We start from the raw sequence: 27,999 nt of genomic DNA, 5'->3' as shown, positions 1-27,999 counted from the left end.
GGCATGAAAATAAATATGTGGAATGAGAAAATAAGTCACAATGAATTAAGAATTTTAAAAAGCTGGTAGAGATCACAAACATTACAAAATCCAGAAAAAAATTTTTTTATTACTTAAGTGTCTGACACAGTTTTATATAACTTGTCCCTTACCTTTCTTGGTTCTGCATGTTCTCTGTTTCCTCACATGACAAAATTCTGTAATATAATTTTCTACCGAGAGAATATAAAGACAGTTTAATCTTTCGTCTAGAATAATTGACCAACATTTGTTTCTATTATTGGTACTTGGGATACATAAAACATACAACTTGACATAAAGTTACCTTCATCGTTTGTATTATTGCTGCAGGTTTGTACCCAACAAACATAGGGACTCTGATAAACTCTATCTTACATGATTCACATAAAAAAGCAAATAAATAGCCTATGTTAATAATTGTCTTCACAGCAATATCAAGTATATTCTTGACAGGAGAGAATTTCCGTTTTGACAATGTGTTGATGAAAATGAACACCCTGCTTATAAATGGGAACTTTGCACAGACTCATTTCTCTCTCCATATATTTTGAGCCTTGTCTCTCCCACCACCCAAATACTCCATGTGCGGGTTGCTAAGCCCAGTGGCCACTCATCATTCCTCTTCTGTCACCAGGACTGGGTCACTCCCTTCCCAGGGAAACACTTTTTCTCTTAGCTGCCACAACTTCATATTCTCCTGGGTTTTTCCTTTTCATTGGCGGTTCCTTCTCCATCTCCTTTGTGTGCTGCGGGGCTCAGTACTGGCTGTTGCTGGTTTATACTCTCTGATGATCACATCCAGCCGTATCATTGCACATACTGGTTAGAAAATGGTGCCTCCCAAATTTATACCTCTGGTCTGGACCTCTCCCAGAGCTTGAGACATGTAAGTTATTTACCTACTTGCTATCCTGCTTGCATTCAAATGAGCATCTCAGAAAATCAGTATGTTCAAAATGAACCCCAATCCCAAAGCTGTCTTCCCCAATTTTGTAAATGCCTCCACCGTTACTCAGCAGGTTGCTCTAAAACGAAGCAGTCATCATTTGATTTCTCTCTTTGCTTCTCATACACATCAGTCCACTGGCAAGTGCTGTCAGTCCTACCTTCAAAATATATTCTGAATCTGACCATTTCCCCTCCCCCTCCCCCTCCAGCCACCCTAGTTCAAGACCTTCACTATCACTGCCTGAACGGGTGTCGTTGCTCCCCAGCTGGTTCCCTACTTCCACCCTTGCCCCTTACAGTTTTCCTTCATCCCCTGCTTGGAGTCCTCCAGTGCCTTCCTGACACATTGAGAACATAATCCAAAGCCTTATCATGATCTGCAAGGCTCCACATCAGTGGCTCTCAGAGTGTGGTCCCCAGGCCAGCAGTATGAGCACCACCTGGGAACTTGGTAGAAATGCACATTCTCAGGCCCCACCTATTGAAGCAGTAACTCTGAGGGTGGCCAACAACCTGTGTTTCCAGCCATCCTCTGGGTGGCTCCATGGGTCTGCATGGGCCGGCCCGTGGCCTGTGCTCTGCCCTCAGCTCCTAGCCCTGCCCCTCACTCCTCCCTCTCCTATTACTGGAACATGACAAATGAAATCCTCCCAGCTTTGGCACTTGTGGTCCCCCAGCCCACCCCCTCCTCCCCAGCCCCGTGGGTGGCTCCCTCCTCACTGTAGGCAGGGCTGTGCTCAAGGGTCATCTCCTCAAAGGGCTTTCCCTGGCCACCCTTCCAACATCACTTGTCCCCTTGGCCCACCGCTGCATATTTTTCTTCATTGCCCTTGTCGCCACCTGTCATGACTTCTTTGTGTTTATCATCTCTCTCCCTGACTAAAATATAAGCTCTATGAAGCTAGGGATTTTGTCTGTCCCCATCCAGGCTATCCCCAGCACCTAGAACATCCTCTAGCACTTACAACACTCAGTAAATACTTGTTGAATGAATGAATGTACCGATGTTATTGAATCAGTGCAGGGGCCACTTCTCACCTCTCCCTCTTTTCTTCCCCAGTGAGGATCTTAGGAGTCTACCCAGTTCCTCTATTAAGTTGACTTGTGTGGACCTTAACCCAGTTTAGGTGCATTTTTTTTCATAGCCACAAACCTAAGAGTACAGTGATGAAGTGGAAAAGGCCTCAGGTTTAGGGTCAATCAGACTGGTTTTTTCGTTGCCTTCTGATGCCACCCCAGTTGCTGACTTTGCGCAGGGGTTTGAGCCCTAGGAGCACCGGTTCCTCCCTTGGTGAAATAGGGGCAATAACACCCACACTCAAAATGGAGATAAATTGAGGATTAAGTGCATGCAAGTCACCTTTTACAGTGCCTGATATGGGTAGGTGCTGAAGGATGTTTCTTTTCTTTCGAATTTAATGTTCTTGGTTTCTGAACAAGGGAGATATCCCCAGAAGGCAATGGGAACGGCCTGAATATCCCTGGGTTGGTGGGAGGTGGTTTAGAATGAGGAAGATTCTCAGCTGTTTGGAATGCTCCCTTCAAAGCAATTCTTCTGAGGTGGTCAGCATCTGGAGGCTTTGCAGACTTTCTTTTTCTCAGAAAAGCTTTCTTGCCTTGCCTCAGGGGCTAACTGATCTGTGACCAATTGTCCTCACTGTTAAAACCCAGCAAGGTGTGCAAATACAGAGAAGGGCCTGCAGCGGCTGGGGTGAAATTGGAAACCCACTGCTGGGGCAGTTCATTCATCTTGTGAAACGGGTGGGTTTGTGAAACTCTAGAGAGGCCCCAAAGACTGAGGTTGAGTGGGAGGAGTTAAGACCTTCTAGGCTTGTCCATTATGTGTTTTAGGTGGGCCTTATCTAAGCCAGTAAATCACACTTTAGCAATCACCTTACTCTGGAGTCCAGAGGCATTTTCCTCTGAGCCATACGCCTTCCAGATGTGCCTGTGAGTATGCATACCCAGCGGAAGCCTGGCTGGCGCAACTGGACTGGCTCAAAATGTGTATTTTCCCCCTCCCAGGTCTTCCCATTTTAGGATTCTCACCTCCATCTCTATCTCAACTCTCCTTCCCTTGGGGTCTGACTCTACGTTGAAAAACACCCTCCCCAAAAGGTGATAGTTGCAAAAGATTTTCGATTGATAGCCTTGTTGCTATTTGCATAAGAAACCAAAGGCCTTTGAGATCTCGGTGAATTGAATTTCAAAGGTTGAATTTCAGTGGAGGAAATTAGGGACACACGCTCCACTGGAAGCTTCTAGGGTCCCTCAAATTACAGTATGGGTATCTGCTTCTGTGTGGTTTTCAGTCCCTGAGGAATACAAGGTGCTGCTTTCCTTTGTGCTATATGAAATCTTGGGCTTTGCTGTTGCTTTTATTTTTATCCAAATAATTATCTCACATTTTATTCTGTGATTATTTCCAAGCTTGCCAAAACAAACCAACCTATAGAACTGTCAAATCATAGCTTATTAAAAACAGAGCTATTATTGAATGATTTCCTTATTATTTATTTTCCCCATAGCTTGCCAGGACTTTGTTAACTTTTGGAAAGCCCTAGGTCACAAGGCTTTATGTTTAAATATACGACTTCAGCCCCAGCATAACACTTTCCTTTCCTTATTTTGCTCAGTGTAAAACCATGGAAATGAGCCAATGCTTTTCCTGGATTCCTTCACAAAATCTAGCAGTTCCACTGCCATTGATAAATGCTGACTTCTTAAAGCATTTAAAGTTTTCTCTTAGGTCAGCATAGAATTCCAAATATTTGCTGAGCGCTGACAATCTCAAATATGTTGGTGAAGCTTATGAATAAAGATTATTCACCATCTGTCTCCTGTTTTAGTTTATTAAAGATATTAACCCTTTGTCATAGTATATATTACAAGCGTTTCTTCCAGTTGATTGTTTAGCTTTTGACTTTCTTTTTATGGTGTGTTTTATCCCCCCCAGTTGTCTTACGTTTTTATGTGGTAAATTTTAAAATCCTTTTCATTCACGGTCTGGTCTGTGACATACGCTAATCGGTTTTCTCTCAGTAAAAAGGAAGATTTCCATTGACAGAAGCCATTTTTTTGTGCCTTAGGTACCTTCTGCCCTGTTGGACTCAGAAGGTGGGTCAGAATTGCTCAGAGTCTGTGGGGTAGTGAGTTTTGTTACTGAGTTACTCTGTCCCAACACAGAGGTCAAGCTTTTCTTCCAAACTGCGGTTGGTTTACAAAGGTTGTACATGGTTAGTCTAGCTTCTCCCATCTAGGCTTTCTAAAGCCACAGCAGAATCAGCTGAGCTTCCCCAGCCTTCTCTCTGGGAGCAAATGACCAGCTTTGGGGAAGAGGACTGGCAGGACCCAGGATGTGATGATCTTGTGGTTTGTGACTGCTGAGAACTTTGAGAGCAACGCTCTCATTAGAACCCTCAGCACCTTGACGCTATTTGTCTCCCTCCTTGAGAGACTTTCTTCCTTCAACTCCAACAAAGCAGTGGTCAATCTCTCTATTCTCTTCCTAAGCATATGTTTTCACATGCTTTCGGTTGTAAACAGAATAAACAGTTGTCTTTCAGTCAACATTATAATGCATATGTCTTTTCATATTCCTATATATTTAGCATTTTCATTGACCACATATTATTCTATTATTTGGATATATCAACATTTCCTTCACTTTCTGGTCCTAGGCTGGATTTCCCCTAAAGTAGACCTTTAGTCAAGGATTTGGGAGTTAAGAAGTTGATTTGGGAGGTGATCCCAGGAAGAACTCAGAAGGAATGGGGAAGTGAGACAGGAAAAGGAAGACAACAATTTGGGTGGCATTAATCAAGGGTGACATCTGGGGGTAACTGGGGCTCAGTCTCTTTGGGATCCCTCTAAGAAACAGTGTGAAACACAGCTCAGAATTGTGCCACCGAAAGGTGAGAAAGCTGGGGTCATTATCAACGCCTCTCATTGGTTGAGTCACTCCGGGGTTGTTAACTCCCTGGTACTACCAGCTTACCCCACATGGGAGAGCCAAGCACACTTCCCAGGTGGAGAAAGCCCTCAGACTCAGAGAGATGCAGGAAGCCAATGGAACATGCGGGAATTATTATTTTCACATGACCTCCAGGGTGTGTCAGGTGATAAGAGCAGGGCATGGATACATCTTCCCTGGTGCCTCCCTTGTACTGCTCATCATCATGCCCCACATTAAGTCACTCTGGCACTGATTCTTCTTCAACATGGTTTTTAGTCATATCTCTAATATAAGGACTTAACAGCGGGAGAGTTGGTAGGGCACTGCTGTGGTGTTCCCTAGGCTAAGATGATATTCATCCTCTCCCTCACAGATGCTTATACTGGATTCTCCTTGCCTTTGGTTAACATTTTCACTGTAGATTGCTAGCTTGATGGGATGACCCAGACCTTCTGCCCTGCTGAGACTCCCTGGTTATTTTGCCCTTGTAAGGCTGTGGAAGCATTAAGAGACACCCCAGTGAATCACCCATGTTCTCAGGCATATTCCTTCCTGCCCCCATTATGTGGTACCCACCTTATTATAATCACAGCCTACCCCTAGTAGTATATGAACTCCTATAGAGGAGCCCCAAATGGCCAAGTGGCAGCGGTAACTAGGTTCAGTGGAATTCTATACTGTGTCCCCTCGCATGTGTATTCCACCCCCATGGACTCTAACTTCTATATCCCCCAAAACCTGAAGTTGCAAGGACAATAAGCCACAAATCCACAAGTGGCTCACTGGAAGTGATGGAGAGAGGGTCATTCTACTGTTACCCATTAGTTCCCAGATCAGTGTATTCTAACTATCGGGACGCTGACCTCATAAGAGTTATTGATTCAATGTTTATACCTCATATTGAAGGCCACACCCCACCTTCATCAGGTGTCATTCTCAAGTTAGTACATGAGCTGTGCCTTAAAGAGATCATTTCAGTGTTCTATCAGGCAGGCAGCCTTCTAGGTGGAGTGGTAAATGATAGGGCCAGTAGATCCTCTGATCACGTGTCCATTGTTGCATTGCTGTAAAGTGGGTTCCTTGGTCCAAGAAGAAGTTATATGGGATCCCACACTTGTAAATCAGATACTCCGTGAACTCTCTGATAGTGGTATTGGTATAGGCAGCATAAGCAATGAAGGCAAACCTCATACTTGGAATACACATCAATCCTAGTAAGGATGAATCACTATCCTCTCTAGGGTAGAAGGAGGTCAATGAGATCAACTTGCCGCCAGATGACCTGGCCTCCTTTGGAATGTATCATATCAAGGGCTCAACATTAGTTTCTGCTGCTAACATTTATCAGAGGGAATAACTAGTTATCTTTAATAAGAAGGCACCCATGCTACTGGGCCTATGCATAGCTTCCATCCCTGCCACTCTGACTACTCCGTTATGAACCTGTTGTGTAAACGCTCGAGGTGCTCAAGGACAGAGGCTCGCTGTCATGCATGGGATGAGCCTTTCTGTACATCATCTCATGGTGGATGATCTGGTGCTGGACATGGATCTGATTCACAGTGACCTACATTTTGTGCCCATTCCCCTAGATCCAACTATGTGCTGCTTCTCCAGACCTCCTCGCGTCTATTTCTGAATATTGTTCTCTTGCTCCTTCTAGGCCCCTGACCAACATACTGAGTCAGTTGCCACTGCCCGGGAGTTCTTGAATATCCTGACTTCTGATTGCTTCTCCCTCCACACAAAGTTAATGACCATGTGTGCTGCTTGGAGGATTTCCCGGGGTGCCCTGTACTGTGGTAGCAGTACATTTTTATGACCTACCCATGAACCAGGCCTCTTATTCTTTTTTTCCTTTCTTTATCGGCTGGTGTTTGGGAGTCTCTCACAGGATCATAGATAAGAACTAAGGGAGGGACAAGAGTTTGGCAGCTTAGGGTCTGGGTCATCTTTTTGTGTCAATTTGTTGTATCTTCCATTCTGTTTGGGCTCAGTCCTAAAAGTAGCACTTCTCTTGTACCAGCCACTCATGTTGTGCCTGCCTGACCTTAGGACTTCATGGATCTGACCACACCCAGCTCCTGCATGGCAGCTCTGGTCACGCAGTCTCTTGATTTTCTGTGGTCAGCCATTCAGCCTCTAGCAACATGTTAGAGCTGCTTTCCAAATGGTGAACTGCTATTTGCTTTGCTGTGATCCTTCCATTGGGCTTTTCCAAAGACTCCATATAGGAAGTTTATATGAGAGGTGGTTACAGAAATTACTATGAGGGATTGTGGGAACAAGACAAGGAAAGCCACTAATGAGCCATGGACAACCAGATCTTCATTGTGCTGGGGACCACGTGAGAAATTTGTTTGGAGCATAGCTCTGAGTTGTCCCACTGAGGGTCAGGAAACCAGGACATTTATCCACTAACCTTCCTCCTTCATTGGGGCATTCAATCCTCACACTTCATCTTATACAAGTAGGTTGACACGCTCCCATGGCCTGATGGCATCCTCTGGGCATAGAGATGCCTGAAGACAGCAGTGGGAATAAGAACCACCTACAAGTGCCCTCCAGGGTGAGCTGAGGTCATTAACACAGGGTACCATAGCATCGGCTTTATGCGTCTCTGTTTCTATCAACTCTTACTCCTTTCACAATGAATACAACACAGTGCCTCCTCAGAGGGGCTCACGGTTCCATGGGGAGCTAAAGAGGGCACAAGTAACATTACAGTAGAAATGTAATAGAATCGAAGTGCTCTTGGGATCCTCCACCATAGAGAAACTAAACCAAATTCTCCAAATTCCCAGGAATACCTGAAATGATGAGATTTCTTCAGGTCAGAACTGGAGAAAGTCAGTTGGTGGGGTTAATTAGATGATTTGGAGGTAAGTGCTTCCGTAAGCATGTAAAATTCCATAGGAAGGAGCTCTATCAGACAATTTGTTTGGTCTTAATGGTAACGTGGTAGATCTAGTATTTTGCTAGAAAGCATGTTCTTGGTGTGTAGGACATGGAGGCCCATCAAAATAAAAATCAAAAGCTTGCCTCTCTGCAGGGAAATCACGAGTTAAAGATGAACTCTGAGACTAGCAGAAGAAGGAGGGTGATGCCATGCATATACCCATATACCTCTCCTCTAAGCTACTGAGTCCCCCCCCTTTTTTAAACATCTTTATTGTAGTATAATTGCTTTACAATGTTGTGTTCTGAGTCTCCTTATGAATTGTCTTGTTTGCTTCTGTTGGGTGGCTTGAAAAACTGGGCAATTTTCTCAGGCGAAGTTTCTGGTTTGTTTAACCTAGGGAAAGGTGGGTGAAGTTGAAGGGTAATTGCTTCTCTATGGTAAGACCAAGAGAATTAGCAAATACTAAGCCACTGATCAACATTTTTCCTTTCCATCTCCCCCCACCCTGCTCCGTCCAAGCCCTTGTCTCCCTGCCCTGCCTCAGACTGTCAGCCTCTCTGTTCAGGGTAACAGATTGTCAGAGAAAGCATTGTTTTGCCCTATAAAATCATTCGTTGTTGACTTTATTTCAAAGCCTTTATGGGTAAAGCTGTAGTAGCTTTAAATGGCAGCCTCACCAGTTCCAGTATTTGTGATGTATTTGGATAGCCTGGAGCTCTGGGAGAGGCCACTGGCTTCTGCTTGGAATGGTCTTTAAACCTCTGTTCAAAAGACATCTCCTCTGGAAAGTCTCCCCTGGTCCTTTGGGTAGAATTACGTTTCTACAAAACTTTGTTACCACCAACAGTAGAGCAGTTACCTGTTTCCAGTTTCTGTTCAGCACTGACAAGCACTCATGGAGTGGTTGCTATGAGACACCATCTAGGTCTTTTCACAGACTACATCTTAGATTCTTACATCTAGCAATACATTGTTGATCGCTCTTCTCTGTATGTTCAACTCTAAACTCTTTGAGGTCAAAATTTGTCTCCCATTGTTCTCATCATTTTCAGTCATGTGCTTATTGTATCATTTGATAACTTTTCAGTGAAATTAATGAATGCCCTGTACCAACTAGCTTGAGCCTGTAAGTTTACGTATATAAGAAAAGCCACTTAGCCTTGCCGCATATTGTAGATGGCAACGAATGGTCAACCATCACCAGTGGGTCAACGGTTCAATCAATCCTGACTTAATTACCAAATGCTATTTTTTTAACATCTTTATTGGAGTATAATTGCTTTACAGTGGTGTGTTAGTTTGTACTTTATAACAAAGTGAATCAGTTATATATACACATATGTTCCCATATCTCTTCCCTCTTGCGTCTCCCTCCCTCCCACCCTCCCTATCCCACCCCTCTAGGTGGTCACAAAGCACCGAGCTGATCTCCCTGTGCTATGTGGCTGCTTCCCACTAGCTATCGGTTTTACATTTGATAGTGTATATATGTCCATGCCACTCTCTCACTTTGTCTCAATTTACCCTTCCCCCTCCCTGTGTCCTCAAGTCCATTCTCTAGTAGGTCTACATCTTTATTCCCGTCCTGCCCCTAGGTTCTTCATGACCATTTCTTTTTTTTTTTAGAGTCCATATATATGTGTTAGCATACGGTATTTGTTTTTCTCTTTCTGACTTACTTCACTCTGTATAACACTCTAGGTCCATCCACCTCACTACAAATAACTCAATTTCGTTTCTTTTTATGGCTGGGTAATATTCCATTGTATATATGTGCCACATCTTCTTTATCCATCCAAATGCTGTTTTAATTAACATTTTTTATTGTAGTAAAACTAGATAAGATAAAATTTACCTTTTAAATGATTTTTAAGTGGCATTAAGTACACTACCATTGCTGTACAACCATCGCCACCATTCATCTCCGGAATTTTTTTATCTCTGCAAAATGAAGCTCCTTAGCTGTTTTCATTAAAAATATTTTAATCAAAGTAACACATGCACATAATTTAAAAATAATATAGTCCAACAAGTCTTACAGAGAAGATCAGTGCCCCCCTTTTCTCTATCTCCTTGACTCATCTGAGAGGCAATTACTTTCTACTCTTTTAATGGTTTCTTCTGATGTTTACCTGCATATCTACAAACATTAAGTTTTTGCCACTATTTTCAAATATATCAATTTCACTTTATCTCTAGACTTCTGTGATAGGATTTTAGGCTCCTGCTGTCTTCTCTTCTCTCTGCCACCTTCCCTCCCTCAATCCTCCCTATAGATATTCCACAATTTTTGGTTAAATCAGTAATGATTGTGACATAGTTTTGAAGAACTGAATAATAGTGTTTACACCGTTTGAATCCATAGTGATGTGTAAACCTGGCTGCTGGTATTCAGGGTGCAGGGCTGAGTTCACTCTGAAGTCTTTTTTTTTGCCTGATGCTATATCGGAATTTTTTGCTCTGCTTGGCACCCCAAAATTTTGAGCCTCTCTTAGGCTTGATTTCTCCAGAGAATAAACCCCAGTCTCCAGTGTGGGTGGGGCAGGGAGCCCGGTGGTGGGTGAGAAAGGTAGTCATCTTGTTCTGTGGGGATGGGGTTGTCTGGGGAGAAATGGCTTCTAACAGCTCTGTCTCTAGACTTTGAACCAAGTCCTTTTCCTGTACCTCTTGCTTTACCTGCCTTGGATTGCAGGTGCCTGCAGACACTCGGCTCTCCTCTGCGACTCTGCAGACTGAATTCCTGTGCTTCTCTGCAGCACTGTTCCCTGTGGGCACTTAGGTGGAAATACCACTGCTCTGTAACGTCCACCAGTGCTCAGTGTTTCACACGTGTGCCAGGATCCCTTGTCTGCCGTTGCCTCCTCTCTCATTCTCTTTGCCCTTGTGGGTAATATCTTTAAAATTTTGTCATTGTCATTTTAGTCAAGTGTTGGGAGGGAAAGGAAATGAATACGTGTGATCAATCTGTCACGATTAACCTGAAATTCACATGCACTTTAAACAGAGAAAAGACCCCAACACTTAAAATTTATTTAAAGCCCATTAGGCCAGTTTCTGACAAGTGAGAGCACAGGGCAATGAGGTAGGCTGGCCGATCTTTCTTCCTTATTCTCATCTTTTCTCAGGATGTGGAGAAGATTAGGGAACAAAATCAAATCTTGAAAAAGAAAGTCACGTTTGGAAGGACTTGCTGTTACTGAGAAGCTCCGGGCGTTGCAAGGGTGTGGGCCTTGAAATCAGATTTGCGCGATATGTTTTTAATATGTTTAATACAGAAATTTCTAATTTTATATGAGCTTGGCAAGGATATTATTATTTTTCAGAGAATATTTCCATTGAAGGTCAGTAAAAGAGTTAACATTAGGCTTTAGTTTGGGCCCTAGAACGTTATTGGCATTCCTTCAAATTTGGGCTCACAAGTTCAAGTTCCTGGGAGGAGCAGTGAACTGCTTGCTCACCACTTTGTCCGCTGGCCCGCCATGGGCTTGTGCGTTCTCCAGGCCATCTGCCAGCACACTGGGAAACATCAAAGTCCTCCTGGGCTGTCTTCTGGAGCTTTCTCTAGGATGTTCATATTTGCCTCTTCTGTCTGATGCGTTTTCTTAAATGCAGTTTCTTTCTTTTCTTTATTTTTTTTGCGGTACGCGGGCCTCTCACTGTCGTGGCCTCTCCCGTTGCAGAGCACAGGCTCCGGACGCACAGGCTCAGCGGCCATGGCTCACGGGCCCAGCCACTCTGCGGCATGTGGGATCTTCCCGGACCGGGGCACGAACCCGTGTCCCCTGCATCGGCAGGCGGACTCTCAACCACTGCGCCACCAGGGAAGCCCTGTAGTTTCTTAAATGGAAGAAAATTTTTGGCCAATGAAGTACACAAGGACCACTCACTTGTTCATAGTGTTTCTTTAGGGAGACACAGATATTGTCAGCAGCTTGGGAGTGAGCACTTGCCTTGCTCCCAGCCTTTCCATGGTTGTCCAGCAGATCTGGGCCTTGGAAGATCTAAGGACATGAATATTTGGTAGAGGGCAGCTGTCAGGTTCTGCTCCCGTCTTTCTTTTCCAGTGTCCTTGCCCCTGGATTCTTGCTGCTGCTTCTGGCCAGTAGATGGCAAGCTAGGCCTGGGAAAAACAGCAAAAACGTGAGGCTTGTGTGAAGTAGGTTTGATCTTGCAGGGCCGTTTTCCCCAGACGTGTGGGGCTGTGAAGAATTCTCTGAAGGAAGCAAAAGGATTCCTGGGAGGTCTATCCTCAGGCTAGTTAGAGGGTCATCTTAGTATTAGCTGTTTTTTTTTTTTTTAAATAAATAATGTGGTTGTATCTATGTCTAATACACACACACTAATTCTTTAATAGGAAGACTTTCTTAGCTCACATGTGCTGATTGTTTCTGGCATCCAGTTCATGAGATGGGGCTCTAGACCAACTGGAAAAACTACTTGAGAAGGATTGACTAGGCTCAGATTAGAGATGAGGATTTGGGATAAACCAGACCCAAAACTAGAAACTAATGTCAGAAGCAAAGAGATTGGAGTCGGTTCACCAAGTCAAAGTCAGGACTCGGGTGGGTCAAGGCAGGCTAGCCACTTGGGGAAGGGGAGACAGAGGGGAATACGGCTGTGTGGACTCACCAGCTGGCATGACTGGCCAGGAAAGACGTGTCTGGGGGTGTCCCTGGCACCAGCCACTGTAATCCTGCTAACTCCGGGTCTGCCAGTCTGCCTCTTGGCAGGTGTATCTAGTGAGGTGGTAAGAACTTAGGTTTTGTAGACAAAGAGATGTGGGTTTGAATTCCAGCTCTGGCGGCTCCTAGGACTGTGAAGTGTGGCATGTTACACGCCTTCTCTGAGCCTTTGACTTATCATCATCCAGATGTGGTGATAATTCTTAGCTCAAGTCTCGTTGTCAAAGTTAAATGAAAGGGCTTATTACTGATCCTGGAATGGAATAGGTGCTTTGTAAATGGTATCTTTCAGTATGGTTATTCGTGGATTATAGCATCATGAAATGGGAAAAATAAAAAAGAGAGGCATCTCATAAACATAATCTTTGGTCACAAGGGGGAATAAATACGAGAAAACAGCACTAAGCAGCTGCCCTTGCCTGAAAGGGTGTTTCCCCTCTTCCCCTCTTCCTCCAGAGAGCAGTATATCTTTCTTTGTGATGGGTGGGAAACCTCTGAGTACGATACAGCAGTGTACCTTGAAGGTGGCAGAAAAAACCACTGTGAGCTTGTCAGGAGGTACGTCCCTAATTTCTGTCTTTTTATTTAGATAGTAACAATGCAGTATTTTCTAGTCCAGACATATTTAGCTTCATTTAGGAAGAAAATACAGAAGTGTGTTCAGAGCATTCCAAGATATACTTTTAAATAAAATAAGGAAGCCACATAAAGGAGTGCAGACACAAAACAGAAGGACGTTACTTCTGTCCTCTTTCTTGGCTTCCCACACAGTTCTTCACTTCTGGGGTAGACAGCATCACCCCTCAGACCCACAAACCAGCCTAGGCTGTGGAGAGGTTTGGCCATCTCAGGGGATGGAATTTCTTCTCCTTCTTCTTTTTTTTTTTTGGCCGCACTGGGCAGCCTGCAGGATCCTAGTTCCCTGACCAGGATCAGACCCCTGCCTCCTGTGCTGGGAGTGTGGATTCTCAACCACTGGACCACCAGGGAAGTCCCTGGAATTTCTTTTGTGTGCAGGTGTGTTGAGTGTCACAGCCAGCTCTTATTGACTTGGGATACAGTCCTTCTGGTTTTTAACTCTCCCACCTCTAATTTCACTGTGCTCCAGCTTGGTGGTGGTCTGCAGTTAAGAGCTGATAATGATGGTCGACCTATAAGTTTATGTATTTAGGGGGAACCTATTGTCTTCTTTTCCAAGTGCTGTGTTGAGGCTCTGCTGGTTACAACCGGTAGTCACAAATGGGATGGAGATAGAGCCTTCTATCCCATCGCTAGCCAGTTCTGCCCCATAGAGGTTAACTTACTCCACAGCCACAGAATCCTCCTGAATCCAGATAACAAAGGTACGTGGTTTGAGGGAGGCATAAGGATAAAAGCCCAGGAGGAGAACCCAGGCCTCACTGAAAAGTAACTGTTAGAACCACCATCCCATTCAAGACATAGAAGTTGTGTTATCTATTAAAACAGAGGCCAGCACCCTCACTTAAAATACATGTTTTACATTTTGTAGTCACTGTTACAGTGTGATTTTATTGAACCAATTCTGCAAAAATATCACTTCACATCTAGTTATGGTTTAAAAAGAAGGCAATCGCTGATTTGCTACTTTAAGAGGAGCTTGGGGAGGATTGATGACAGCGGCATTTCTTTGGTTCTTTGTATCAAAAACTCAACAGCAAGTAACTGAGAGACTAAAGTATTTCTAGGTAACTGCCCACCTAGCTTTGTTGTCCATTTCCCTGGAGCCATGGAAGAACTTCATCTGAAGTGGTGGTTCCTAAGTTTTCTATCACTAAACACCCTTTTTATTACTATGTTTTTGGCAAGCTGGATTTACGAAAGCATTCCTCATTTCCTTTTCCATTAAAGCATTCAGTATACTTGTCTAATATGCTGGTTATATTTTAGCATCTTTGTGACTGTGTAGTTGGTAAGATGCCTATTATGACTTTAGGAACACAAAAACATTGCTCTCATTAATCTCTAAGGGGTTCAGGAACCCCAGTTTGGAAACTACCATATTCAGTAGATCTTGTATTCTCTTAATTTCTCCTTTTTTCCTTCTTTCATTCATTGAAAATAACCTGCAATATCTATCAGTGAGTACCCTAGTTACTAAGACAATACTTTGGATGTATGACCATAGGATGAGATATTTGAAACTGAAGTTGTCCTGGAAATTCTGAGATACCTGATCTTTTTTAAAAATTAATTTTATTGAAATATAGTTGATTTGCAATGTTGTGTTAATTTCTGCTGTACAGCAAAGAGACTCAGTTATATATATATGTATAAATACATATATGTATGTGTATATATATATACTTTTTCATGTTCTTTTCCATTACGGTTTATCACAGGATATTGAATATAGTTCCCTGTTCTATACGTAGGACCTTGTTGTTTATCCATCCTATATATACTAGTTTACGTCTGCTAATCCCAAACTCCCAATACATCCCCCTTGGCAACCACAAGTCTGTTGTCTATGTCTGTGAGTCTGTTTCATAGATATGTTCATTTGTGTCATATTTTAGGTTTCACATATACATGATATCATATGGTATTTGTCTTTCTCTTTCTGACTTACTTCACTTAGTATAATCTCTAGGTCCATCAGTGTTGCTGCAAATAGCATTATTTCATTGTTTTTAATGGCTGAGTAGCATTTCATTGTATATATGTACCACATCTTCTTTATCCGTTCATCTGTCGATGGACATTTAGGTTGTTTCCATGTCTTGGCTATTGTAAATAGTGCTGCTGTGAACATAGGGGTGCAAGATACATAATCTTTTTAACCAACCTCTTGATTGTCATAACAATATCAAGATTTACAGAATCTTAACTACAAGTATTGTAATCAAAATATAATAACTATTGCTAGCATTATAGAGAATTCACTGTGTACTGTGGGCTAGGTCCTTTATATGTATTAATCTTACATTTTATAATAATACAATGAAGTAGATAACAGTTTAATTTGCCTAACAGGGAAACGGAGACTTCAATCCTACTACTAGGAAGAGGAAGAAGTGGGACACAGTTATCTCAGACTATGGAGGTCATGCTCCTGTTCTCTCCGTAGTACTGCTCCTCCATAAATGGAACCTGAGAAATCTCAGCTTATCACGGGAAAGTCGGTTTGCTTTTGAGCTCCTTTCTTTCTAGCGAGACGAAGGAGGGAAAGTACCCGTTGTGATTTAGGTGGTCTTTGTTTGGGATCCGCTTTCTCCTCAAACACTACAGCATGATCTGCCAAAACAGTTCAGTGAGGACAGGAAAGCTTGTTCATGGTAAGGTGGCTTGTTGTAACCGACTGTGATCTTCCTTGTGTGGTCATTGGGTTTTCCATCTGATAGTTTTTGAGAAGAAAAATATTGTTCCATGAAAACCTCTGGGAAGTAGCTCAGCATTATTTGGTTTGGCTTCGGGTGTTCTCTACCTGATGATATTTGAGAAGAAAAATATTTCCCCCTGAAAACCTCTAGGAAGCAGCTTAGTGTTGTTTAGGTTTGGCGTCATATGTTCCTGCATTTGTGTACAAACCTGCAGTACTGTTTTTCAATTCTGTACTGATGTCCTAGGAATGATGATCAGTTGATCTCCCTATCTATGTGTCTACCTATCAATCAATCAATCGTCAACCTGCCTATCTCTATCTAGCTCTGTCTGTCTAGATCTATCTATCCATATCTACCTATCTGTATTTTTTGTATCTAACTATATATTTATATATAATATAAATTTATAAAATATTTTAATTATATATTTATATATAATATATAAACATATACTTTATAGATAATATAAAAACATTATGTTTATATTACATATAAACATAATTTACATATAAATATATATTTATATGTTATAAAATATTTATAAATATTAAAAATTTATACAGAAATATATTTTGTATCTATATATTTATATATCTATGTCTATATGGATATATTTAACATTAGCACTTCCTCACTGGAAAAGTATAACTGTCTGTTTTCTCCCAGAGAGGACTGATAAGATCTCACTTCCTCTGACAGAATTTATCTGCTACTCAGAAAGAAGGGTCGGAAAGCAATACTGAACCCCGGATGATGCTGAATAGTCATGAATTTCTCTTATTTGGATTAAAATGTCTTCTTATTTTAGCTATGTTCTTCTTATGCCACCCATCTAGGTTTGTAAGGTAAGGAATGAAATTAGGTAAAGAACTGCCTGAAGAATTGAGTTGTGGCTGTCTACTTTCACATGGCCCCATTTACTCCTCTTTCTTCAGGAACATTCACTCTGTTCGAAGGGACTCTGCGTCCATTCAGGACAATGGCAAACAGAAGTTTCAGGGAGGAAATTATGGGAGGAAAAGAGAAGGGAGAGAGGAGGATGTCACTGAAGAGCAGTAGGGAAATGAATATTGTTTCTTGTAACCTAGCATGTCTTCACTCCCTAAGCCAACTGGGCTTATTGTTTAAATGGGGAATGAAAGAATTTCACACGACTTTGACCTTTTGAGAGCTGCATGCTTCCTTTTACCAAATGAATGAACTAATTTTTGGTCTGGGGGCTGTGTGGGTTCTGTTAGAATGAATTTGCCAAATGGTACCTAAAACGCCAGTCTACCCAGCTTTGTTCCCAACTAGAGAGAACGGGTGAAAAGATCAGACTCCAGCTGTAGGGCAATTGTTTTTTATTTATTTTTTTCCCTACTGTTTTTGCTTGCAGAGCCCAGTTATTAAATTTAGGGACATTGTATCTAGTTCATGGCTTTATAATCACATTACAAATTTCACTACCAGGCAAGACAAGGGTACATGAATTGGGATAGAACAGTAAAAATAGTTTTTCTATTCCCAGCATCAAGTGCTCATTTAGGTTTTAGAAAAATGACCAAGAATTCTTTTTGTATTTTCTGCGAGGTTATTTCTATGAGAGGAGTAGCAGGTCTTTTGGTCCGATCCACCCCCATGACAAGACTTTAAACCAAGAGAAGCAAAAAGAGGCTATGAAGCAATAAGATGGCTCCAGCTGCAGGAACTGGAGTCTGTAGCTTAATTTGTTTGAATAGAAAGAGAAATGTAATCTCATGTTCCTTGAGCATGAAATAGCCAGTGAGTTGAGGAACTATAAACTTCCTGTGATTTTCTTGCATTTGCTGTACCCAAGCTAATGGCCAGACTTTCTCATCATTGCCTTTTGGGGCAGCTTAGGGTGGGAATCAAATGCATCACTTGTTGTCTGAGAACATCCCAGTAATATTTTATGAAAGTGAAGTGTGCTGTACTCGGAGTCCAAAGATGCCTTTCACCCACCATGAGCACAACCTGTACTTTGCGTCTCTAGCCATGGTGATGACTTTGTTGAAATTCACCCACACCCTGTTCCTTCTGCCTCAGGACCAGCAGTTCCCAAGGACAGGGCTGTGAGCAGGGCAATGGGTACAGTGTGCTCTCAGAGTGCAGCGTGAAGATCAGTGGCTCCAGAGAGACTCATCTTGGTCTCCAATGAGGCTGTGCAATTCAGACAACTTCTATAATAATTTATTCACCAACTTAGAACGTCACTGGAAGATATCTGTGAGTGAAGACGAAAATGTGGATGAACTTCTGCATTTTAGAGGTCTAGGAAAGTTGATGAAAGGAGTCAACTATCAGACTCAAATACAATTTATGATGCCAAATCTAAGTAACAAATGGCTTAATGAAACTCCTATCACCCAAGACTTATGCTTTAAAAATTTTCGTTTTATTTTTATGAATTGCCTTTGAAAGCAGAAAATATAAACAGAGTAAAAACCTGTGCCTCCATGATGCCAAATCATCCGGATGAAAAGTGCAACAAATCAGACGGGCAGGGAATTTTCAGTCTACTTCAGGACAGATACTGGTCTTTTTACTTTTGTAATTTTCTTATCTTTGGTCACTGGCCAACTACTGAGTTCATTGTTCTTCAGGGAATGCTGAAAGTGGTGCTGATTGGAGTCAACTTGGTCTTCATATGTTTTTATTTGTCTTTTCCTGGGGGGAAGGAGAGGATAAAGGGTGAGATGGGAAGTGGATAAGATTAGCAGCAGAATGTTTTTGAGTTTTTTAATAAAATGAAACAGAATATGCGACTTCACTGGGAAAATGCAGAAACCATTCTCTGAGGATGTACAGGTCTCTTTGTCCCTTGGCTTTCCTCTGTGTTGGGATGCCCAGAGAGAAGCATTTTTAGTGGAAATTCTGAGGCTGAGGATGAAGTAACTAAGCTTTAGAAGTACAAGGATCTGAGTTGCATCAAGTCTTAAGGCTTGAGGGGATCTCAGAGACATGGTGACTTACCTTAAGGTCATATACCTTGCTAGTAAGCCCAAGCAAGCTGGTTGAGCAGACTGTCTTCTCTACCATGAGGGAAACTGCCCCACATAGATAAGGGTCTGGATCATGGTCAATGAGAAAGCTTTTCCTGGAAGTCTGCTGTATGGAAAGCATTTGCTGGGCACTAGGGATGTAGGGAGGAATTCAGCATAGTCTCTGATGGTGAGGGAGTTACAATTTAGTGTGGAGAGGGAATAATATAATAATAATTATTATTATTAATCACAAGAGAGTGCCAGATGAAAGATACAGACAAAAGCAATGTTGCAGTTAGTAGGTGTTTGGTAAATCTTTGTTGAGGAATGAATGAATGAATGCTGAATGTAGGTCATCAGTGAAGTGTGACCCCATCACAGGTTAGGTTCATTGGGAAGAAAGACCTCACATAGGAGGTTTTAAGGGAAAAGTAAGACTTGGCTAAATGGTGAATGAGGGAATCCCATCACAGGAAATGTACTTATAAGATCTGACTCTTAAGCATAGTTAAATATGGAAAAATTCAGTCATTCCCCTTTATGAGTACCTTTTTTATCATGGGGCAACTCAGAGCAACCTGAGAGAGAGATTTTAAAAAGTTGTGATGCTGATGTGGATGATGCTACTAGCTCTGGGTAAAAATTCAGATGTCGGATATACAAGCAAATTTGGAAGCCAGGAATAGAAAATATTTTAGCAGTGGGTGACCACACGAGGCCAGTGTTAATTAAAAAGCTGAGTAACACTGAGACTTCACAATAAAAATAGTAATGAAACTGGTTAATACTTATGGAGCTTTGACTAAGTGCAGATTCTGTGTTAACTTCCTTCATTTCATCCTTCTAATGACCCTGAGAATGAGCTTTCATTATTACCCTAATTTATAGATGATGAAGTCAAGACCCACAGAGTTTCAATTACTTTTTGCCCAAGGACACATGGTATGGAGACAGGAGTTGAAACCCTCCAGGTCTGCCTGTTTCCTCAGAGACTCCCTCACCCAGCCTCCCGCAGGCCAGCCAGTAGATGGAAAGAGGAGAGTCTCAAATCTACCATGTAGTAGGGCCTAGATGATGGAGCCTTCTGTGAGGTAGGCTGGGATCAAGACCTTTTTCAGTTACTTAGAGGATTCACTGACTTTTCCTAATTTCGGGTCTAAAGTTCCTAAGAAAGCACAGTCTCTAAAAATACAGGCAAGTCTCAAGTGAGCTTATTCTTTGACTTTTATTTGAATTCCAAATAAATCTTTATTAGTATATTTATTAGCACAATGGATGCCTTCAGCTTCTTCTGTGCTGGCGGTTTTCTTCAAAATCATCTGACTTTTGAAAATAATTGCTAAGTGGTCCATTTTCCTTTAATTCTTACTCTTCTCTCAAAAATGACTTTCCCATTGTATTGTATTTTAATGTTTTTAAACCTGAAACCACTAAACATTCATTTGAGTTAGGAAATAGCTTTCAAAATTGTTACAGTGGTGAGGCTCTCATGTCACAAAGACCATTGCAAGAAGGTCCTGGACTATTGCTGTGTTTCTCAGACACGTCTGCTCTTACGAGGACCTGCAGTCCTTATGAAAAAGACTCATGCCCTGGCCCCTGGAGACTCGGATTCAGTAAATGTCGAGTCAGGCCCAGGAATTCATATTTTTAAAACAAGCGCCCCAGTTACCCTATGCTTAGGCAAGTGTGGAAACCCTGTGGGGAGGGGAGGCTATGGAGGGGGCACCTGGAGGTTGGGCTTCTTACCTTGTTTCCCTCACTGACCTGTGTGAGCTCAGGTGAGGCATCTCTGTTTTTTAATCTCTCAATTATCTAAAAATGCTGCCATTTTCCACACCCCATCCCCATCTAGAACCCTGGTCCCAAATTCCTGCTTTAGGCCAGAAGAATTCCAGCAATCCATCTCATGTGGGGTTTCAAGGCAACACATCCAGGTCCAAGGTCTTGTTTGCAACTTGTTTCATTTTTTTGTTACAGAACTGATTTTTAAAAATTGAGGTATAATTGATGTACAATATTATATGTTTCAGGTGTATGACATAGTGACTCACAATTTTTAAAGGTTATATTCCATTTATAGTTATTGTAAAATATTGGCTGTATTTCCTGTGCTGCACAATGTATCCTTGTAGCTTATTTATTTTACACATAGTCGTTTGCACCTCTGAATTCCTCACCTTGTTCATTTCTTCATCAGGCATCTGTGGAGCATGTCCTAGGCCAGGGCCTCTGTTGCCAGTACTGCATCTCCTTGGCCTTTCAGGCCCCCTTCTGTGCTCCCCAAGGCTGCATCTCCCCAGAGCTCTGGCAGTGAGATATGGCAGCTGGAGTTGTGGCCTCCTGCAGCCTGTCACTTGTCAGCTCAGCTGGCTTTATGTGCTTCCTTAACACCCACCCTGCAGTGGAGGGTAAGACTCCTCATAGAGGGATTCTCATTTCTCCCTTCACAGCGTCACAACTTCTGCCCTGGCCTTCAGGAGCAGGATGTGACACGTGTCTGTGGATGTGACAGCTGGAAGCTGGCTCCACCCTGGGGGTCTGTCCTTCTGGCCCACCGAAGGGTCTGGTAGCCACTCGGCCTAGGTCTCCTCACTCTTGGAACAGAGGGGGCCCTGTGTTACTCCCCGCCCCCCCCCATTTATTGTCCCGACCAGCAGGTAGGTGTTGTAAACTCACCTGGGGCTCTTGTGATGTAAGCTGGAAGCAGCTGGGGTCGTGTCATTTCAGCTCCATGTGGTTTGCTGACATCCTGCTGTGGTGGCCATGCTGCAGAGATGAACAAGATGCTGCCTTGTTGGGGGTGGGCAGTCCCGGCTCTGAAGGTCTGTGCTTTCTAGTTGTGTGACCTGGAGCAATTGATTTGACTTTTCTGAGCCTCGTTCTCCTCAGTTGTGATATGGGTGTAGTGAAAGTACCAACCTTGTGGGGTTATAGTGAGAAATAATTGACAGCATGCAGATACAGCATTTTAAACACTGCTTGGCATACCAGTGGTGCTCAATAAATGCAGATGATAGTATCCATAGGGTGCTCTAGAGGCTGACCCTCGATGACCCTGTGTGAACTCAGATCAAGTTGACACTCAGAGCCTTGCTCAGGCTCAGCTGGCTACTTTTCCTTTTTTTTTCAAGTTTTATTTAAACAAATGACCCCACCCACAGTTTGCACTGACCTCCTTCGGCGGCTGCTGCTCTCTTACCTCTGTTTGTCATCTTCCTCTCTTAGTTTCCCCGTTGTCAGGTCAAGAAAGCATACGATTGCTCCTAAATTTATTGCCTCTGGGAGCCTAGAGCCCCAGTCAAGCTCAGAAAAAGGGGGGAAGCATACACATTTTTTTGGACCCACTGCTGGATTTGTCTTAAAGCCCTGACAGGCAGTACCATGTTTACTTGGACGTTGCCCCCTCTGAATCCCACCATCTCATGATTCTGGATTGTTGGATGCATGGGAGGGAAAGCATCAGTGTGGATGAGTGTACTAGCTTTCCCAGCAGAGCCCTCCGGAATGGAGCTGGGCGGTTCTCCTGGACTAACTCTGCTGGCGTTTGGTAGGCCATTGTTATGGAGGGTAAGAAAGGGCTCAGCTAAATGGCTGAGCACCAGGGCTGCCGAGGGACCTGGAAACCACCGCCCGCAGCTGGATAATCCCTTCATTGAAGACAGAGGGTGAGCTGTGGTATGTGTGTCTCATCGTGGGCAAACCTCATGAAACACGCTCTGAATTAGGAATATTTGAAGCTTATCTTTCTTTATGAGCTACTTTTTAAACTGATAGTAAAAAAGGATCAACTTTGGTTCAAAATAAACTCGTAGTTAAGTACTACGAGCCTCAGGTTAATCTCTACTGCTTTTCTTTAGGGATTGAAAAAGCCTCTGCCCTTCTTTTGGCTTATTATTTTTCTAACTTCTAATGAATTTGACAAAGTGGGATCTTCATACAGTTTTCGTGTAGTCTACTTTTCCTCTGTCTCTTGAGCAGCACAGTTACTTGTAAAATAGAAGTCTTCAGTAATCCTGACCTTCCTCTCCGGTGGTCTGGGTCCAGCTGGGTGTGCTGGGGGTGGGTCCAAGCAGAAGGATGCCCGAGGTCAGCTGGATGAGGTCCTAGCTGGGGATAGGGTGAAAAATGCGACCTGGACAAAGAGCCGCCTCTGTTCCATCTGGGGTTTTTGTGACTTGCTTCACTGGATTCATTAGTGTCCCTGTCCCTGAAACATAGCGTGAGGATTTTAAACTGACTGAGTGAAAGATAATGCTGCCTTTCAAGAGCGCTGAATCTCAAGGTCCGCTCCTCTCCTGGATTCGCTTTCATCTCTGCAGAACTGCAGCTGAGGCTCTTTTCCCTTGAACTTTCTTCATCATCGCAGATGTTATTCACTGTAAAGAGTCCTTCACATTTACGTGGGTTATTGTTGGCAAAGTTGCATTTTTTTTAGCATTAATGCTGAATGCCACGCATGGCATTGAAAAACAACATCCAGTGCTCGGAGTCCTCTTGGTAAGTGGTGTTCTGATCTTGTTTACCAGCAAACCAGAGGAAGAGTCTTGCAGGAGCATTATGTACTCTAGGAAAGGAGGGGGCACAATTCACAGCTCCTCAACGTGGACCCCTAATCGCTATCACTGGAGAACACTTGTTGATGGTTTGACTACTAACTGTTGTGCTGAAAGCCTCTGCCCTCCCTGTTATGAGCTCACCTCTGTCATCAGAGCACCACACTCTTGGTATAAATTCACAATAAAATACAGTCTTAGGTAATGTTAGAAACTGGATGTGGTTGAAACCAGGAAGGACCCAGGTGGAAAGCACTAGATTTCAGAGACCAGGCAGACCTGCTAGGGAGGGCGGCGTCATGCATCCCAGAGGTGGGGCGGTCCAGTGAGGCAGGGGGCATTGGCGGAGAAGGTGCTTGGTGGTCTTTTGTCCTGTGCCACCGGGCTTCATGTCACCTCTTCAGTGCTGTTTCCCACCACGTTCATTTGACTGTGTGCTCCAGCCCCTTCGGCTTTCTTTTACTTCCTCTAATGTGCAATCCTCTTGCTGCCTCAGGATCTTTGCACATGCTTCCTTCAGTGCTCGTTTACCTCCTTTCCTCCCCTCCCTCTTAGCTTCCTCAGGGATACCTTCCTTCACTCCACTCCCTAGGTCATATCCCCGATAATAAGCCCTCCCAGCACCCTGGGCTTTTTCCTTTTATGGCATTTAGAGTAGTTAGCAATTATATGTTTTTTGCTTAGTTATTAATTTTTGTCTTTAATTCCACAATGGCAAAAACTGTCAGTTTCACTGACCACCACAGATAGCAGAGCATTGGTGCACAGAGAGTGTTCAGTAAGAATTTGTTGAATTTGTACAGACCAATGGGAAGAAAGAATGGTCTCCTTGGTAGTCACAGTGTCTGTGATGGTGTAGACCTTGGTGGTCTCAGTCCCTGTGATGGTAGAGACCCTGTATGTAGAGACTCTGTGTGCTTTCCATGGCATGACTCCCTCCTCCGTGCTCTAGGTAACCATGTGCTGGCTGGGGTTTGTTGCAGCCTCTTTTATGACAGTGGGCTAAATGGGAGAAGGTGATGTTGTAGAAAGAAAATACAGTAACTTAAAAAATGTTTTGTTAAGGTACAAGTACAGCTATCCCCATAAACTCCCTGTGAAACTTGTTAGTATAAAATTTCATAGATGGAGATGCTAAGGCTCAGAAAAAGCAGTCAAAAGGGTAAGAACATCCATTTCTCAAATTTTCAACTTCAAACGTGATGATTTCAGAAGAGAGTATTTTAACCCATGTCCTTTTTACTCACTAGTTGTGTTGGTGAAGGACCAACATCCTGAACCTGGAGGGGCTAAATGCCTGGACCCCATCTCCTCAAGCCCTGCATCCTACCTCTTCTGCAGGGTTTAGAGCTGGACCTTTGAAATGGTTGTCAGTCTTCTTTGTAGTACTGGGAGATCTTTCCGGGGCTGCACTCCCTAGAAGCATGGACCCTGAGACAGGGGTCCATGTGTAGGAGATGTATTGAGGAAATGATCCCAGGAGAAACTGGTGAGGGGGGGCGGTAGAGGCAGGATGGGGAGGGGGAAAGAGTCAAGCAAGGATGACTTTTCAGACAAAGATTCATCCTCAACTTGATCCCACCAGGGAACTCAGAGTTTGTCCTCGTGCAAAGCAAGAGAGCTGGGCTTTCATACTTCTGTGCCTGTCATTCTTCACGCTCCAGTAGCCTGAGGTGTCACCCAAGAGAGGCCCAGGTGCAGATTGTCAGAGGCCAGAGAACACAGAGACCAGGGCAGGGGCAGTCAGGAAAGTTAAAGGAGATGGAAAGGATGTGGGAGGGGCACTGACAATATCCAAAACAGTTAAGAAATTATGTTATAATACTGTAGACAGACCCCCATGTGAAAGCATGTTTTCTCATTAATTCTAATAACAGATACTATTTATTTAAGCCTACTCTATGCTAGGTATTGTGTAAGTGCTTTACACTTATTATCTCATTTGATTATTATGATCTCCCTATAATGTTATTATAATTGCTCTTCTTACTGTAGGGATTCGGAAAGTGACTTTAAAGAATTTAAATGGGGCTTCCCTGGTGGCACAGTGGTTGAGAGTCCGCCTGCCGATCAGGGGACACGGGTTCGTGCCCCGGTCCGGTAAGATCCCACATGCCGCAGAGCGGCTGGGCCCGTGAGCCATGGCCGCTGAGCCTGCGTGTCTGGAGCCTGTGCTCCTCAACGGGAGAGGCCACAACAGTGAGAGACCCGCGTACCGCAAAAAAAAAAAAAAAAAAAAAGAAAGAATTTAAATGGCTTGCCCAAATTCTCACAGATAGAAGTAATATTCAGACCTAGGCTGACATGACTCTAAACTCCATGCTTTCAAGCAGTACCTTGAAGCAGTCTTTACTCTCCCAGGCAAATTCAGAGGGACATGGATGGTTGTAAGTGTACCTCCTGAGGCTCAGCTTCAATACACCAATAGTATCTTCCTCCCCTGATGGCTTTAACCCCCATCCCTACTACCTTCCTCCTCCTTCCATGGCCATTATAGTGACTTCTTGTGGTGTTCCACCAGCTGGGCTGAGAGCCACTCTTCAGCTTCCAAGTGGAAAGGAGACTTGGCTTTTTATAACACTCATGCTTTAAGCAATAATCCAGATTAGCCCCAAGAATTCCAGAAACATTAGACAAGTTCTCCTCGGGAAGCCATGGCATGTGTGGAAGAGCAGAGGCTCTGGAGCCAGGTGGTCTTTGCAAATCCATGAGCGTCTCAGGTTCCTTCTCACTAGGGACAATGGTCCTCGTCAGAGTTAAAGGAGATAATGTAACAAAGGGCCAAGGGCAGGCCCTGGCACAAGGCATGTGCTCAAGAACCGATAGCTGTTATTTTTGGAGGTGATTTAGGAATTTTGTTTAGGGAGGATATTTGCTAGGGCCACTGTAATAAATTATCATAGACTGGGTGGCTTAAACAACAGTAATTTATTTTCTCACAGGTCTGGAGGCAGGAAGTCAGAGATTGGGATGTCAGGAGGGTTGGTTTCTTCTGAGGCTCTCTCCTTGGCTTGTATTTGACCATCCTCTCTCTATGTCTTCCCATGGTCTTTCTTCTGTGTGTGACTGTGTGCTAATCTCCTCTTACTGATTTTACTTACCAGTCAGGTTGGATTAGGGCCCACCCATATGACTTCACTTTACCTTAATTACTTTAAAGCTCTACCTCCAAGTATAATAACACTCTAAGATACTGGGGGTTACGACTTTAACACATGCATTTTTTGTAGGTTAGGGTTGGGGGAGCACAATTCAGCCCATAACAGAGGAGTATTTCCAGGAGGCAGAGTGAGTGGGAGCTTGATTTCAGACTAGGCTGGAGAGGGAGGCAGGGACCTGGCCATGTCCTGCCTCTTAGGTCATGTTAAATAAGCAGGCAGTGGTGGCAGGAGGGTATTTGCTCTTCAGAAGGTTACTCTGGGGACTTTCCTGGTGGCGCAGTGGTTAAGAACCCGCCTGCCAATGCAGGGGACACGGGTTCAAGCTCTGGTCTGGGAAGAGCCCACGTGCCGCGGAGCAGCTAAGCCTGCACGCCACAACTACTGAGCCTGCGCTCTAGAGCCCACGAGCCACAACTACTGAAGCCCGCACGCCTAGAGCCTGTGCTCTGCAACAAGAGAAGCCACCGCAATGAGAAGCCTGCGCACCGCAACGAAGAGTAGCCCGCGCTCTCCGCAACTAGAGAAAGCCAGAGCGCAGCAATGAAGACCCAATACAGCCAAAAAAAAAAAAAAAGGTTACTCTGGTTGTATTGTGGACAATTGATCTGTGTGTGTGTGTGTGTGTGTGTGTGTGTGTGTGTGTGTGTGTGTGTGTATCTGCATCTGTGGGGCATTTAGACTAAATGCCCAGAATTTCAAGAGAATGGGGAGGAGACAGAGTAAATGCAGGTAGAACAGTTGGAGGATCCTGCATTTGTCCAGATGAGAAGTGGTTGGGACTAGAGTAGGTGTGGGCGTGTTGATGGTAGTGGAGGAGGTGGACAGGAGTGGATGAATTTTAGAGCCATCTGTCCTGATTTCAGGAAGTAAAATCAGCAGGGATTGATTATAGATTTAATATAGGGGTTGAAGAAGAAATAGGTGTCAAGGAGAATTCTTAGATTTTTGGCCTGAGCTATTGAATGGGTGGTGGTACCATTTGTAGGAATTGGAAATATTAGAAAAGGACTGGATTGTGGGGAAAAATTATGATGTAGGTTTTGGACGTGTTGAGTTTGAGGTACCTTTGAGACATCCAAGAGAAGACATGGGATAGATATTTGTAGGTAGGGTCATAGATGAGGAAATGGATGACTAAGTTGCTCAATGTCTTAACTAAATTATATCATTATCAATTGAAAATTCAATTCTAGAGTTCAGATCTCTTAGTTATTACTCCAGTGCTCATTCCCAAGGCAGTGCTTCCTTCTCTTAAATAATTTCTAAGGATAAAGGACAGCGCATACATTTCCCTGGGATTCTGGGCACCCAGTCCAAATCAATCTGCTAAAACACCACATTTATTTGAAGTTGTCTGTTTTTTTGAAAATTCATCTGATTTCTTGTCCTACTGTATAACATATTTGTTATTTCTATATAGTAATGCTATTAAAAGCTACTTAT

At 43.4% G+C, this 27,999-nt stretch overlaps 1 protein-coding gene across 1 annotated transcript in view; it reads left to right on the top strand.

The window, feature by feature from the left end:
• The window catches only part of TRIM36 (tripartite motif containing 36), a 321,254-nt gene that overhangs the window by 60,071 nt on the left and 233,184 nt on the right, over positions 1-27,999 (top strand). The window lies entirely within an intron of this gene.

Source organism: Tursiops truncatus, chromosome 3 (genome assembly GCF_011762595.2).
Source record: "Tursiops truncatus isolate mTurTru1 chromosome 3, mTurTru1.mat.Y, whole genome shotgun sequence".
Taxonomy (NCBI): Eukaryota; Metazoa; Chordata; class Mammalia; order Artiodactyla; family Delphinidae; genus Tursiops; species Tursiops truncatus.
This window is presented reverse-complemented; position numbering and strand designations above follow the sequence as displayed.